Source organism: Salvelinus sp. IW2-2015, unplaced genomic scaffold (assembly GCF_002910315.2).
Source record: "Salvelinus sp. IW2-2015 unplaced genomic scaffold, ASM291031v2 Un_scaffold2281, whole genome shotgun sequence".
Taxonomy (NCBI): Eukaryota; Metazoa; Chordata; class Actinopteri; order Salmoniformes; family Salmonidae; genus Salvelinus; species Salvelinus sp. IW2-2015.
The window spans coordinates 123,249-126,795 of NW_019943608.1; positions in this window are offsets into that span (position 1 = coordinate 123,249).

Genomic DNA, 3,547 nt, shown 5'->3' on the forward strand with positions numbered 1-3,547 from the left:
TATATAGGGAATAGGGTTCTATAGGGTCTGGTCAAAGTAGTGCACTATAATAGGGAATAGGGTTCTTATCGGGGCACTGTTTAGTAGCTGCACTATATAGGGGATAGGGTTTATAGGGCACTGGTCCTAAAGTAGTGCACTATATAGGGGAATAGGGTTCTATAGGGCTCTGGTCTAAGTAGTGCACTTATATATATGGGAATAGGGTCTATAGGGCACTGGTCTAAAGTAGTGCACTATATAGGGAATAGGGTTCTATAGGGCTCTGGTCTAAAGTAGTGCACTATATAGGGAATAGGGTTCCATTTAGGACACAGCTGTAATATATTTTTTTCAACCCTGGGAGTAACACTCTGTTCACTGAAACGTGTGACCGCCTGTCCAACATTATTCTCCATCTACAACTGATAATAAGTAAGGGCACACAGCATGTGGTTTGTTTTTATACAGTATTGATGCCTCAAGTGACACTGCAAATAACAAGAGAATCATAAGAAAAAGTATTGAAAACATTATCACAGTTTAATTAGCTGCCTTGATATGAATGGTGAAGCTCTGGATGGTTCTAGAATTATAGAATCGGTTTCTAGAATTATAGAATCGGTTCTAGAATCGGTTCTAGATTCTATGCACTACTGAATAGTATTATACACAGTCTGTCTGTAGAGATGGCGTAAGGCCTTGGAGATTGGAAAATAAGGCAGCCAATGTTTGTTGTTGCTTCCCTTCCCAGGAATGTCACATTGGTTCTTCACCAATCCAGCTCATCTTCCTCATCTTCAAAATCCCTCTCATCTCTTCCTAATTGAACAGTACAAGTAGTATTTATAGACTTTGACATTTAAACTGTTCAGATATGAACCAGTATGCCATTGATTTGGTATCAATATGATGCATGATGGAGATGTCTTAAATTCAGCACCTGGTAGCTTCTGGATGCTACCCGTTTAGTATTCGGACATGGTAGGCAAATTTACTGCTAAAATGTCATGTGCATGTTATTAAGTTGTCTTCTAATGTTGTATTTTTCTGTTTGGATTCACCTTTGAAACACACTAAAACAGGATACTTCATACTACAGCAAATATGTGCGATTGTGTGATTGTGCGATTGTGTGATTTTGCGCCAGATGTCCTATTCGTTAGATGATTTCTGAATAAAACTATTGCATTATTGAATGAGTACACACAACATAGGGAAGATATGGTTTTACTGTGTGGTGTTCAGTATACTGTACCTTGGGAAATCTACCCCTTATAACAAGGACCCCTACTCCATGTAGTGCAGGACTCTTGATCAGAGCCCTGGGGTAGCATGTCAGCCCCCGACCACGTCTCACTGGCTGCGCACGTCCTCACTGTTCACAGTCTCACTGTCCACGTCTCACTGTCCACGTCTCCCTGTCCACGTCTCACTGTCCACGTCTCACTGACCACGTCTCACTGGCCACGTCTCACTGTCCACGTCTCACTGTCCACGTCTCACTGACCACGTCTCACAGTCCACGTCTCCCTGTTCACGTCTCACTGTCCACGCTCCTGTCCACGTCTCACTGAACAGTCTCACTGAACCACTCTCACTGACACGTCTCACTGACCACGTCTCCCACGACCACGTCTCACCGACACGTCTCCTGCGCACCGTCTCACTGTCCAGTCTTACTGGACCACGTCTCACTGACCACGGTCTACCGACACGTCTCACTGACCACGTCTACGACGCCGTCTCACTGAACACGTCTCACTGTCCACGTCTCACTGACCACGTCTCACTGTCCACGTCTCACTGACTTCACGTCTCACTGACCACATCTCACTGACCACGTCTCACTGACCACGTCTCACTGACCACGTCTCACTGACCACGTCTCACTGAACACGTCTCACTGACCACGTCTCACTGTCCACGTCTCACTGACCACGTCTCCACTGACCACGTCTCACTGACCACGTCTCAGATTCCACGTCTCACTGACCACATCTCACCGACCCCGTCTCACTGACCACATCTACTGTCCACGTCTCACCGCCACGTCTCACTGATCACGTCTCACTGATCACGTCTCACTGAACACGTCTCAGAGTCAACGTCTCACAGTCCATATCTTCACTCACTTGAAATGTAACTCATTGATGATTTCAATGGAAGATGAAATTAAGTGGTAATGTATTGTGATTCAGATATCTTAACAGTAGAAGTGATATAAAAAACAAGAAAAAATTAGGAGAGATTTCCAGGTTAGGCTGGCACTTTTCACTGGACAAACGGCCGAGAGTCCAGAAGTTTTTTTTCTCTCCTGACAAAACAATAATTAAAATAAAACATAAATAAATGTATTTTTTTTTAAGCCAGTCTGTATCTGAATTGATACCCTAGTCCCTATATTGTACACTGCTTCTGACTAGGGCCAATAGACAAAGACCCGTAGTAAACTACATAGGGAAAAGCTTCATTCGTTCCACACACTAATACAACATTAGCCAACATCTCTACGGTAGTAGGCTGGTCTTGGCTCTCCAGACCAGTCGAACGAGGAGTTCACAGTATCACTACATATCTGCTGAAACAGAGGATCGTTCTCTCAGCTCTTCCAGTTGTGCGCTTCGTTACTGTTCTTGCTGCTGATTGGACGGGATCGAACAGCAGGTCGGCGTCCAACGTGTTCAGGTCTGTGATGCTACTGGAGAGTCGGAGGTCAGCCTGATGTCGTTGGTGAAGTCGGACGCCACAGCGCGTTGAGTTCCGGGCCACCTGACAACCAGCTGAGAGCTAGGGTTGAGGCCTTCAGCGTGGACGTTGAGACCGTCGTCACCTAACAGGTCTTTAACAGTGTTGTTGAAGTCTAGCTGTTGTTGTGTGCTTGTCTTCTTCATCCTGTTGTTGTTGCTGCTGCTGCTTGGGTGGTGATGGGCTGGAGGAGTTGGAACCCGGCCTGGGCCTGGGGAATCTGGAGCTGGCCTGAGGACTCTGGAGCTGGGGGTGGAGCTCTGGACTGTGGACTCTGGAGCTGGGCCTGGGGAATGTGGAGCTGGGAGTGGGGACTCTGGAGCTGGGAGTGGGGCCTCTGGAGCTGGGGTAGGGACTCTGGAGTGGTTGACTCTGGAGCCTGGGGGTGGGGACTCTGGAGCTGGGAGTGGGACTCTGGAGCTGGGGACTTGGAGTTGGGGTGGGACTCTGGAGCTGGGGTGGGACTCTGGAGCGTGGGGTGGGGACTCTGGAGCGTGGGAGTGGGGACCCTGGAGCTGGGCACCTCCTGGAGGCTGGGGTGGGGACTCTGGAGCTGGGGACTCTGGAGCTGGGCACTCTGGAGCTGGGGGTGGGGACTCTGGAGCTGGGGGTGGGGATCTGGAGCTGGGGACTCTGGAGCTGGGGTGGGGACTGTCCGGAGCTGGGGGGGTGGGGACTCTGGAGCTGGGGATGGGGACTCTGAGCTGGGGGTGGGGACTCTCTGGAGCTGGGGGTGGGACTCTGGAGCTGGGCACTCTGGAGCTGGGGGTGGGGACTCTGGAGCTGGGGACTCTGAGAGCTGGGGGATGGGACTCTGGAA